Source organism: Arvicola amphibius, chromosome 17, assembly GCF_903992535.2.
Source record: "Arvicola amphibius chromosome 17, mArvAmp1.2, whole genome shotgun sequence".
In the NCBI taxonomy this organism is placed as follows: Eukaryota; Metazoa; Chordata; class Mammalia; order Rodentia; family Cricetidae; genus Arvicola; species Arvicola amphibius.
The window spans coordinates 18,466,294-18,479,935 of NC_052063.2; positions in this window are offsets into that span (position 1 = coordinate 18,466,294).

Here is a 13,642-nt window from a genome sequence, read left to right on the forward strand (position 1 = left end):
TATTTTTATTTTTAATTTTTGGTTTCTTTGAGACAGAACTTCTCTGTATATCTTTGGCTGTCCTGGAACTCACTCTGAAGACTAGACCATCCTGGAACTCTAAGAGATCTGCCTGCCTCTGCCTCCCAAGTGCTGGGATTAATGTGTGCCACCACACCCATCTTCTCTCTCTCTCTCTCTCTCTCTCTCTCTCTCTCTCTCTCTCTCTCTCTCTCTCTCTCTCTCTCTCTCCTTTCTTAAGACTTTATCCTTTTTCTTTTCTCTCCCATGACTGCATATATTTTTAAACACACTCTAAACTTTATAGAGGTTTTTTTTTTCATCTGAATCTCTCTTTACTGTATATCTCTCTTTTTCTGACCACATGAGTCTTCAAGTTGCTAAGGAATATGGCTAGGATTAAAGCCATGGCTTTGATGACTGGATCCACCCCATTCCTTAGCTTTCTGAGAGACTAGCTTCATTGTGGAGGTACCACCAAGAAGCATGCTGTCAGTTATTCATAAACACCTTCTAAGTGTTTGCAGGTGAGTCCTCTTAAAACAGCTACAAGGTTTTGCAGCTAAATCTGAGTCAGGAAACCTCTCTTAAATGAGATGAGCTTGCCTCTAAAAAAACAGAGACTACCTGAGAAAATGTTGCTACCTAGAAGCCATGCTTACCTCTGTTCTTTTGTATCTAGAATTACTTGCAACCCTCTCAGGTTTTAAGTAGATTCAGCTGTCCACGTTGGTGTCATTTGTTGCCAGAATTTTCTGTCTTGCTCAGTCCCTCTTTGTTTTTGTTGTTGTTGTTGTTGTTGTTGTTTTTTGTTTTTTTGAGACAGGGTTTGTCTGCAGCTTTTTTAGAGCCTGGGCTGGAACTGTCAGTCCCTCTTTGTTGAGAGAAGTTTTTGTCGTTCCCAGTCCTGTAGCCATTCATTTCCAAAGAAACCCTCAGAGGCTTGCATTAATTATAAACTAGTTTGCCTATTAGCTAAGACATCTTATTAACTCTTACACCATACATCTTACTTTAAACTAAATTCTTGTTTGTGGTAGCCATGTGACTTGGTACCGTTTATCAGTGAGGCATTCTCATCTTGCTTCCTCTGTGTCTGGGTGATGACTGCAGACTCTGCATTTCCTCTTTCCAAATTTTTTGTCCTTGTTATCCCACCTATGCTTCCTGTTTTGTCAGCTCACCTATATTTCCTGCCTGGCGACTAGCTAATCAGTGTTTTATTAAATCAATACAACTGAAAAAAATTTTTTACATATGTAAAGTCATTGAAAATTAAGAAGGAAAACTAAACAATTTTTATTGACAACTACTCTGGGATAGAGGTCTCTTCATAGGATTTGGGTTCCAGATGAAATTCTATCAAAGGCCACAGTTGGCACAAAACCAGCAAGCATTGCTGGCCTCGCTGATCTGCCACTTTACTCAGTTATCCCTCTTCTCACATAAGGGAATCTCAAAGAAGATATTCTAAAAGTTTCTTATTTGAGTCAACAAAAATTTTATCTACCGGAGGTATTAACTTATTGTTAAAATGATCTGCAGTACTTCAGTACTCTCCAGTGATTATGATTACAACATATTTGCTTCACAGGTTTTTTTCAATACATTTGCATATACAGATTAACACCTTTTTAAAAGCTGAAATCATACCATATTTACAATTTAATAAGCATTGCTTGAAATATTATTTTATTTACATAATTCATTATTTAAATATACCTCTGTCGTTGTTATGTTGCTGAATTAATTACTTAATTCAGTACTTATCATTTAAAGGACCACGATCAATTTTTTACAAATGCTGCCATTAATTCCAATGATGTTCCTAATGGAGTTACTGCAGAGCGAACTGGAAAGCAATAGAGCCCAGTGCTGAGCCAAATTTAGACACTATTCACATAGAGAATCAACAAGTGTCCTGGAAGGACAGTTTGATTACACTGGAATTCGTACACTCTGGACAAATGAATCATTAGTTCTTCCTAAAAATAAAGAGACTTTTTGCAGATGGGATTTCGTTTCTCATCCACAATGAATCTGCCACTAACACTATCCCATTATCATTATGGAAATTCTTCTCATAATCACTATTATAGAAACATATACATTATTCCTTTGACCATGGGGACTCATTTTTAGGCAAAATATTTAGCCAATTATTTCAATTCTTTTTTGTGAAATGCCTTTCAGCTTCCCGAAGAAGCTGAGCTAAATATATTATGAAACGACACAGTAGAACTCTTTATGACAAAATGAACACTCTTGTCATCATGATTAAAATGCAGTTCTACAGAAAGTGCTACATTATTTGAATCAGTAACCAATATGTTACACAATTAATAAGCTATGATCCATGGATCAGAACTGACCAATGCAGTTGTGTTTCAATTGGATTTTAATAACTAACGGCTGCCTGAAGTTCTGAGAGTAAAACAGTCGTACAGGTCAGCATTAAAGACCAGATTATGGTAACATATGCCTTTAATCTCAGTAGCCATAATGACACACACACATTTAGTCCCATTTAATCCCAGTAGCCACACTAGTTGCTGTAGAAAACAGGTGGTGCATGTCTTTAATCCCAGCTCTAGAGAGAAATATAACATTGGGGAAGACAGCTCTCAGAGAGAGCCTTACCCCGAGATTCCGGAGAGGCAGACTGAATTCGAGGTAATAGCCAGTGGCTGCCTATTGTGTTTTTCAGATCTTCAGGTTGAACCCTGAGTTCTCTCTCTGAGTTTTCATTAATCACGCTTCAATCTCAATTGCTGCTTTGGGAAGGGTGTGACTTCACAGTAAGATGTTCTTTTGTTTATGTATCCTCTTCGTTGTTTTACAACTATTTTATCCAGGTTCGATAGCTGTTACAGAGAACATATTATCCATAAAGACTTAAAAACCCTAAAAACAGTAACTGCCAAACCCTGACAAGAAAGTAGGTCTTCAAGAAATACCCCCTCCCTGAATTACACATCTGAGACAATGAATCTATAAAGAAAATTAATCAGGAGCTGAAAAGATAACTTTTCTCCAAGTAAAATTCTATGTTAGATAATAAACCTTGACAGTGAAGCTATTTCACTGAAAGGTTAAAGGTCTAATTGTCTAGAATACACTAATCCTCTCATCTCATAGAGTGTGCTGTTCAGGGGTATATGTGTGGCTCGACAAAAAGTCAGTTATGCCGTTTGAAAAATTAGTTAAAAGTGAAGTCTCTTAGGAAATTATGATGATAGTTATTATAATAATAAATATGTCAAAAGCCTATTTTCTTACTATATGCTATCTATACTATGGAAATTATCTTCAATTTATAGATGAAACTCATCATTGAACAATATTTGGGAGAGTGGAAATAATTAATTTGGTTTGGTTTGTATGTATTCAAGAAATGCCATAGAAAACTAAATATGCAAAATGAGATACAGCCTTTATTCATGGGCAAATTGATTTTATGAACCATAAAGCACTATGAAAATATAGTGTTATTTTTTTTAAATTATGATAGTGCATTTACAGAAACCCTGTTACTTAAGATAGATGGACTCAGAGCTATTCGTTCCAACCCACCAAAAGGAAACTGAATACTTTCTGGCATCTTTCCCTTCTCATTGTTTGCAAAAGGACTGACAATGCGGAGTAGTGTCAGGAAGGGCAGGAAGCTAACACAAAACATTAGCTTATCCCACTCTGAAATGATGGTGAGTCCCCGTCTGCAACATCCTGCAGCGTGATTGCTAGTGAAATGAAAGATATAGCGTAGATGGAAGAACTCAGGAAACTGAAATGTAATGGGCAAGATGATGATTGCCTCTGCAAAAAAAAAAGGGGGGATTATTAAGGTTTTTAAGAGTGAAATGAATATGGAGATTAAACTATATAGTGCATCTCTGAGGCAGCTTTTAGCTTTGAAAGTATCTCAAAGGAAACAGCTCACTAACAGTGACAGCTCCCATGGAGTGAATGGTAACCATTGCCCTGATTTTGATTTGAGGGCTTTAATCTATGTTTATTTATTTAGGCCTTAACAATATTACTTGAAGCTAGTATGATTATTTTCCCTACAGTACAGACCAGAAATCTGAGGCAGACTCAGTTCAGGTATATAAAATCATGTTTAGAAACTAAGTTAGCAGTTCACTTTTTCCGGGCCTCACAATAGACAGGTTTCTAAATTGCAGCATGTCTAACATTCTTTCGATTGGCCCCATTCCAGGATATTCTAATTAAGCATATTGGGAGTAAAGCACAGAAATAGGCATTTTACAAACACCTTAAAATCTAATGCAAAAGTATTCATGGTTCACATTTAAAGCAATAAAATGATTAAATAAATAATCTAATAATGTATTGACCTTCAACAAACTATATTTGTTATCTAACACACTTTCTGAATCTGTGAAGAATATTCAATAATAAAATTGTTGATACTAACAATCTTTGAAGAATTAAGTGCTTTACATCCTCAACTACATATAATGGAATTATTTACATGATAGCAATAATTTTAAGCAAAGTCTACTTGACCATGGGGTAATCGTGCTTATTTTATTTTGGAACACTGTTGCTTCTGACATAGTTTTGTAGAAATGTAACCATTTTAACATCTTACGAATTTTTCCAAGTTCAAATTTTACCTACACAATCAAGTACATGAATAATTGTTTTTCTTGCTGCTTGTTTTGTTTGGGTAATATTCTACTCTTGATGTTACTACATTAAGGATTCCTTCTTCTGTGAGAGACTTCTTCTGACCATGCCTTTTAGCAATGATCATATATTGTTACCAATAATCATATATATGCAAACCTATTACATAGAATTTATAAAATTTATCTTACGTGAGGTCTATGTTTGCTAATACAGGGATTATTCCTGTAAAAGACTTATAGGAAAGTCAGTGTACATAAAGTAAAGGTACTAAATTAAAGACCCATAGGTGCAGTTGAGTAGTATCTGTTTAGTCCAAGATCAATGCCCTACACTGGTTACACATCATACGTCTTCAGACATTGCTATTCTCAGATATATTGTTGAAGCGTTCCCATGAACCTTTTATCAGTTTTAGGAATATGTGAATTTTATAGATAAGCAGAAAGAAACCAATAGTTTATATAAGTTAGTTTTAATCCTCAGAGCCATGAAAAATGAATGCTTTAATTGCCTAAAACTCTAAAGAAAAATAATAGTTATAGATATGATTATTTTAATTATATGTGACATTAAGGTCTATTTTGCCTCCATAATCAATTAGTAATCTATTTCATATTTATTTTCTGAGGTTATTACAAAATATCGACCTTACAAATACTTTAGAATACAAACCAACAAAGTTCGTTCATAATAGAAGTCTCATATGAAACATCTTTTCATCACATTGAGTTCATTATGAGCTCCCGGAGGTAGACACCCAATGATAGACAGAGGGGACAAAGGCAAGGTTTCTCAAACATAAATGCCCAAAGCATACATATTACATTATTGGGCTGCAATCTTGGTGTTGCTTAACTCCAATGATTAAAACACACTAGTTATTGCAACATCTGTGTTGATTTAGAATTAGCTTTACTCAGTACCAGATTTCAAGGAGAAGGAACAGCACACTGTTCTCATGATTACTCTTTCTTCATACTAGCAAAATACTTAACCCACAGATTTATACTTGATCACTGTCCTGAAGATTAGATTGGGTGTTGAGGGAGGAGTAAATTTCATTTTATGTTTCTAGTCCATAGTAATAATTTATACTTAGTAAATAAAAGAACTAGACAAACATGTTGAATAAAGAGGTAAACATGATTTGGTTACCCGTGTTACAAACTCATAGTTTTCTCCAAAGTAATGTATGAGTATGAAAATGAGTCAATGTATATTGAGCAATCACACAAGTAGAATCATAATCATTCAAATTCTGTATAGTGTGATTCTTAATTTCTCTTAAGCTTCAAATGTGACAGAGAAATAATCATCTTGCCTTTATAAACCTTTGTTGAATTGCTATAATTTATAGATTGTTTTCAATATAAACTACAGAAAATATGTAATAGCATGTATATATGTTATAAAATAATAATATATAATTGTACATTTAGTTTTTAATATATTCTTATATAAAAGAATAATCTAATCTAATGATTTAGAACTAAACTCTCTCATCAGAATATTAAAATTAAACTCAATCTCTACTGTTTTATAAAAATATAATCTTGAATCTGTTCCTTCACAAATTTAGACCTCAGTATTTTCAAATGGAAAATAAAAATACTATATATTGTTTGATTAACATATAAAATGCTGTGGCACCTACATGAGAAACTTTATATAGAATTTCTGGCTGTGTAGTCTTGAAATTGACTAAATCCAATGATTAGAATACACAGGTTGATGTATACTGTATGTCAAATGAGAAAGCATCTTCACTAAACCCAATTTCAGTAATAAAAATTAATAAAATAGCCGGGCGGTGGTGGTGCACGCCTTTAATCCCAGCACTCGGGAGGCAGAGGCAGGCGGATCTCTGTGAGTTCGAGGCCAGCCTGGTCTACAAGAGCTAGTTCCAGGCCAGGCTCTAAAAAAGCTGCAGAGAAACCCTGTCTCGAAAAACCAAAAAAAAAAAAAATTATTAAAATAATTAAATACATACTTATTTTTATAACAGTATAAAATCAGTACAATCTACCTTATGATCATAATTCATTTTATGGGAATGATTTTAAAAAGTACTAGAGATTTTCTCTTGTTTCCTCTAATTTTCCAACTTGTACGCATGTCAATAACTTAAGGTTTTCAACTTCTAATCTCTGATGACATGTGATTAGTTTAGAGTTACTCCTTCTGAATGACTCTATTGGCTTTTTCAGCTCCTTTTAAGTATGATCAGATCCATTAAAGTATAGAAATAATCATTAATCTAAATTAAAACTTATTTTATACTTTATTGAACTACAAAATATTACTTTAGATTTATTCATATTTGGTAATTTGAGCAATAATGTAATCAAATCATTGGATTCAGTGTTTTTCTCACTTCTAAGTATGCCAGGCCATGCAAAATCTGCATTTGGTTTCCTTTGCACATCTTGAATGTATTTCATGTATTCCATTTAAATGTTTTCTTATGATCTATTTTCTCACCAACCTCCATATGCCTCCATGGATGACATAAAAAAACTATTCCATATGTTTTGTGTAAAATATATTGAATGCAGAAAATTGAGCATGAAACTGTCTACTTAGAAAAAAATGAGCAGAATAATTGCATGATTTTTCCATCCAGTAGACAGGTTTTTTTAAACTTGTCTTTTTGCATTTAAATTTTTAATGCAAAATTCTAGGAATTTACTAATGGTTTATAAATGTAGGTACATGTTACTACAGATGCATCTTCTGTAATCACTTTCAGAGCTGTGATGACTTGCGATGGATGAGCAAAGAGAGAAGAGCAAGATATTATTTTTGTCATTAGTTTATAATGTGTAAGCTTGATAGCTGTTTTCAAGAATTTAAAACAACTTAAACATTCATCCTGTAAGTTGTAACGATTATGTGCAAAAGACTGAAGCCATACCCTGATATTTCTATTAGTACAGAGGTTCTTAAGCTGTGAGTTGCATATCAGATACCCTGCTTATCAGATTTTTACAATATGATTCTAATGGTAGCAAAATTATATTTCTAAAGTAGCAATGAAATGATTTTATAGTTGGGGCCCACCAAAATTTGAGTAACTGTATTAAAGGGCTGCTGCTGCATTAGGAAGATTGAGAATCACTGTGCTAGTAGAACTGATGGTTCAGAAGTAACTTGAAGTCCTATACTTTTCATATAACACAACTTAGAGAACTAAAAATAATTTAGCATAGCTCAATATACTGTGGTGTGTGATGTTTTAGTATTTGGTTAAACAGCCATATCAAATGATCCAATAACTGACAAAAAAATGCCATTGCAAAAAGTAAAGATACTTAGCTGCGATTAGAGATAATTAATTTAATCTCTTATAAGCCCATATCACTTATTCTAAACAAGTCTGTGTGCCTGTGTGTATACATGAGTGTATAGATTTGTGTTCATATGTGAAAGGAAGAAAGGAAAAAAACTGTGAGTATTCCTATATATGTATCACTCATGTCAATTTGTTTCCTCCTGAGCTTTAAGTGTTAATATGGTCTATAACATCAATAAACTCAAATGTATCAAGATTGATTACATATAAAATCACTTTAAAAGGGCTTTGTTGACTGTGTCATCCTTACTATCTTAAATGGCACTATGTTTCAGTACACCTTCTATATTAAAGAAAAATGTAGAAAGTTGTTGCATTTTCTATACATTCTTGGCTTCTTTTACTTTCCATTGAGTCTACAAATATCTCAAAAATAAGCCATCTAAAACAGATGTTCTATGAAAAATCTAAGAGACATTTTCAATAAATTATTAAATGGTATGTTTACATATCAAAACATTGAGACTGGAGTTTTTTCTCATTTTCATAATTAAACACAAAATATCACCAATTGGAAGCAAGAAAACACACATTGGCAAATTACAAAACAGGCAGTAAATAAGAGCAGTCACACGTATGTAGTAGCCAAATCAAGAGGTAATCCTGGGTCTCTTGCCAAATTTTACAAATAAATACCTACTATCATCTATTATTTAGCATGCATTTTATATTTAGACATAGGATGATACCAGTGAAATAAATGAGTTCTCTTTTGTCTTTTCATGTAGCATATAAACATCTGCAATCTACCACATTTGTAGGTGGGAAAAGTAAGGAAAGATGGGCTCTATGTCACTGGCTTTGAAAGTATTTCATGTACTTGATACTTTGAGCAGGATAGTTGCAAAGGGTCTACAAGGCAATCTAATTCTAATAGAGTGGTATGTAGCATCTCTCAAAACTACTTAAAAATGAAGATAAAACTGAATTAGCTGTGTGAGATGTTGATCCTCAAATAATACTTTTGAGACATGTCAGGAAGATTATGAGGCTTATATAACATTGGGTTGAAATATAAGCTGTAGAGTTTGAAGACCTTGATGTTAACTCTTACATAAGAAAAATCCAGGAATTGTTTGAAATTGTTTCTGTGTGATGACTTGCCAAAGGTTGTTATATGGTATTGCGGAATTATTTTCTTTGAATATTTTATAAAGGAAATAACATGACTAAAGATTGGTAGGTGTATACATTGTCTTCTAAGAAGTGAAGCAACTACAAGAAAATGTGAACCTATCCACCTCACTTCTCCAGTGTTTCATTTCATTGCCATATAGAAGGCTGAGAGGTATTCACTTAGGGAGAGCAGGTGCCTTTCTCTCTGCTTCAGGGACCATGTTTGTAAATCCTACAGTTAGTTCATTAATAAATATATCTCAGTCTTTCCAGAGATGCATTTATTAGGCTCATACAATAAACAGAGAAATAGAATATGGCATAACAATTGTCTTGGATTTTTGGTTTTTCTAAAGTTAGTTTGCCCTCTTTTTTACTTGGGAAGGCTGATTCCCCTCTGTATGCTGTGAATACTGTTGGTTAATAAAGGAACTGCTTTGGGCATATAGCAGAGCAATACGGGAACAGATCTATTTGGGGAAAATTAAATTGAATGCTGAGAGGAAGAAGGCAGAGTCAGGTAGAAGCCATGGAGCCACCACAAGAGAAAGATGTGCCATTTTGCTGGTAGGCCACTACCTCATGATCATCCACAGATTAATGGAGATGGGGTAAATTAAGATGTAAGAGTTAGCAAAAAAGAAGCTAGAGCTAATGAACCAAGCAGTGATTTAAATAATATGGTTTCTGTGTGATTATTTTGGGACTGAGTTGCCTCACAGGTGGAAAACCAACAAGTGGTCTCCCTTCAACAAATTGGAGCTAACGTGACCAACTAAAATCCACTTAAAACCTGAGAGGGCTTAAAAAGGAATTCTAGACAATAAAAGACAAAGTTTAGCTGCATTTATTTCCCCAAAAGTGCTTTGCTTTCTGGCTCCATGCTGCAATTCTTTTAAGAGAGGTTTTCCTGATTCAGCAGTAGCAGAAAAAGAGCCACACTGCTTTGAAAGGCTGGTTTTCTGGGCTGTGTTGCCAAAGCAAACTCTGGCTCTTTCAGGAGACTGAGCATTTGAATGAGGTTTGTGACCAACGTACTGCAACTTGCTTAATGGAAACATAGACTGGCTGTGAGCCTAAAAATGGGGCTGTGCGCATGGCTCTCAGTCACAGAAAACATCTTCACCATGCTGGGCTGGGCAGGGCAAGGAGGTAGTGCCATATTTCCCCTAGTAATGGTGCAGCTTAAGATTTTAAGAAGTGCTTAGCATTTTAAGAAGCACTCATGGGTTGCAAAGAATTACAGATATGGTTTCTGTGTGATTTTGGAGGGAATGAGCTGCCATGCAGCCAAGGAACCAACAAGCGACCTCCCTTCAACAAATGGCAATCATAATCAATTAATTATTCTTCAGTAATGTGTGTTATCTTGTTTGAACAATGAATATATACAACATAGGGGCATGAGATGCATTTCACCACCAGACATTCAATCACTGATATAAAAGTAATTGTTCATCACGATAATTGTTGACAGCATGAATAAATCCTTTGCATGACCAAGCCTGAGTAAATCAGTTCTCACAATGCCTCATCTTCAGCCAGCTGCCAACTCAGTCTCTAATAGCTATCAAACAATTCCTCCAAAAGAAACAAGGAATAAGAACCGAACCACTATCCATATTTATTTTTAGTAATGGACACAAAGTATCCATAAATGTTAAGGAGTGACCTACTGGTGAGTCATCCACTAGAAGAGAGTTTAGGGTAGGTCATTCTCATCTACTGATATATTCTGGTTTCATAAATATTTCCCATCATAGGTTTTTCTTTCTTAATTAGAGTTTATTCATTGTGAAGGAAACAGGATACTGCTTATTGTTGATTTTTAAAAATTTCTTTTAATTTCTAAAATTCTAATCTGAGTAAAATCTTTCAAATACAGGTACACATCTACACACACACACACACACACAGAGAAAGAGAGAGAGAGAGAGAGAGACAGAGACAGAGACAGAGACAGAGACAGAGACAGAGACAGAGAGAGAGATCAGGGTTCTTTTAAAAGAAAGTCATATTTTTATAATTGTTTTCTTTCCATTTTGATTAATTAATTCTGTCTCTACTATTATTAGTCAGTAATGAATATAGTACTTGTTGTTTTTCACAAAATGAGTTCTTTTTTATGTAAAAAAACTAACTGTAAATATATTCTTTCTTACCTGCTTATTTGTGTACCAGACACATAGTTCTCTCAACACTTAATCATAAGCCGGATGGTGGTGGCGCACGCCTTTAATCCCAGCACTCGGGAGGCAGAGGCAGGCGGATCTCTGTGAGTTCGAGGCCAGCCTGGTCTACAAGAGCTAGTTCCAGGACAGGCTCTAAAAAAGCTGCAGAGAAACCCTGTCTCGAAAAACCAAAAAAAAAAAAAAAAAAAAAAAAAAAACTTAATCATGGCTAAGTCATCAAACAGCTTATCCCAATATTCTTGAATACTTTGACACATTTCTCAATAAACACTGAATTTTCACCAATATCATTAGACTTATACACAGAAAAAGATTTTAGAAATGTGTATACTCAGTAGCATTCTGCTTCAGTAACATACTGTAAAACTATTTTTCATAAATACTGAGGGTTTGGCCAAAAGCACATCTTGGCTAAGCATTCTGTCCCCAAATTTTCAAACTTATACATTTCAAGAGAAATATAATTCACATGTTTCCAGCAAGTATAGATTTTACTTATGTAAATGGTGTTTTCTAAGGGATCCATTGTGGGATTTAAGTGACCAGTTTATAAAGCATTTTAAATCTCCTTCAAATTGAAATAGTAGGGTAAATTTTATTTGAAATGAAAAAATTAATATGTGTGTCTACTATAAAATATGACAATAAGGCTAGATATACAACTCAGTGGTGGAGTACTTGCCTGGCACGTGTGAGGCTCTAGACTAGCTTCTTAATTCACACGTGTACACAAACCGAAAGACAGTGACACACAGAGAAAGGTGGGGATAGGGGATATGGACGAGCAGAGAGTAATGAAGCAGCATTCACTACATTTAAATCATATAGAATTATACATCACTTTCAAAAAGTTTTCAATAATCATGTCAACCAAGCATCTTTTTGGGGGGCTGCGCTGGCTCTAGTCTTGACCACTGCAGGGTGTGAAAATGTTGGTCCATGGCTTGATAACCAAACAAGCTACCAAAAGTAAACTTTTGAACCCCTTTGGAATGCCTAGCTATGATGGTCCTCTATTAGCTGTGTTTGGTGGTTGCGATTGGGAGCAAAGCATTCTAGCCCTTCCCATTCCTCTTTTTGTCTGTCTTCTAAAACATAGGTTATGATAGACATGGGCATGGATTTAAGGCAATCAAGGTAAATCTGCACACAGTAAGTATTAAATAATAGGAATGATAAGCATGCAGAGTGATTCATGCCTGTAATCGAGCACGAATTGGGAAGCAGAATTAAGTGTCTTTATCCATTTGAAGGCAGACCAGTTTAATGAGGTTTAAGCCAGCCAGGCTATTAAGAAAGATTCGTAAAAAAAACAAAAACTAATGAAAATGTGATAATTATGTGCATTAGAATTCAATTTGCCTAAAACAGTGTCAACTGATTTCATGACTGTCTGTTAGATGTTATTTTAAACACATTCAATTTGAGTTTCAGTGCAGGAGATTGAGTCCTGGGAGCAAGTGCAAGGAAAAGGCTCTATCACAATTCTTAGTTTTTCCTTTTTTTGTTCTTTATCATTTTTATTTTCTTAAACAGAATTTTGTTAAGTTGTCCAAACTATCTATGAACTCACTACAAATCTCAGGCTAAAGATGTATGGTTGTTCTGTCTCAATATCTGAAAAAGCTAAAGTTAGTGAGAGGAGCTACTACATCTGTTATAATAAAATTTTTAAGTGATTCTGGATGGCATAAAAAGCAACAAGAAGAGGTAATAAGTTAGAACATTCTGATGTTTGACAAGCACAATGAACTAGGAAAAGTGATACATGACTAGCCTCTGTACTACCATCTGCAAGACGGTTGAAAGTGGCTTAGTCTTTTTGTGTTACCCCTTCAGCTACAAAATATGTGACAATCTTAAATCAACACAACCACCAAATGGTGAAGACACTGAGAACAGCAAATAAAGACCCAAATTTGTGGCTAAATAATGTCTCTCTTATTCCAGAAGCTTCTAGATTTCCTCTCATGGTTTTATTCCTTGACAAAGTTCTTGAACTACAGACAAGATAAATAAACAAGTATACAATGTCAGCCAGAATGATTTAGCTAGGGATGTGATTATTTATAGGGTTTTGGTAAAAACTAAATGTCCTTGCTCTCTTCTAAAACACTCTCCCACACTTCCCTCCTTGAGCACTCCATTCAGTTTTATAAGATAATGGTAACCTAGTACAGACAATACAGAGTTTACTACTGAGTCATGTTAAAATTGACTTTTTTATTGTTGTTACCTTTAAATGTGTGGATGGTTCATAAAGTTTTTACATAGTGATAAACCATATTATCAAAATGAATCCATTTATTACAATATTTATCTATGA